The following is a 262-nucleotide window of genomic DNA, read 5'->3' as shown; positions in this document are numbered from 1 at the left end:
CTTCCGCCCCTCAGCTGGAAGCCTGCAGCGCTGCGAGGGTTTGCGCGCTCTGACGTGCATCACCGTGCTGCGTGAGAAGCTGATGTCACAAAGGTTTTGCCAGCGCTCGTGGGCCTCTCCAAGTGCCCGGTAGAGGCAGTCCCTCCGTTCAGCGTCCTCAGCGCTATCGCAGCCGCTTTCGAAATCCGCCGCGCGTCTCACTTCCGCCCCTCAGCTGGAAGCCTGCAGCGCTGCGAGGGTTTGCGCGCTCTCGCCCGCCACG

The sequence above is a fragment of the Fukomys damarensis genome, unplaced genomic scaffold, assembly GCF_012274545.1.
Source record: "Fukomys damarensis isolate Sample0158 unplaced genomic scaffold, DMR_v1.0_HiC HiC_scaffold_16, whole genome shotgun sequence".
NCBI classification, from domain to species: Eukaryota; Metazoa; Chordata; class Mammalia; order Rodentia; family Bathyergidae; genus Fukomys; species Fukomys damarensis.
The sequence above is the reverse complement of the archived record's forward strand: the minus strand, read 5'-3'. Positions refer to the sequence as shown.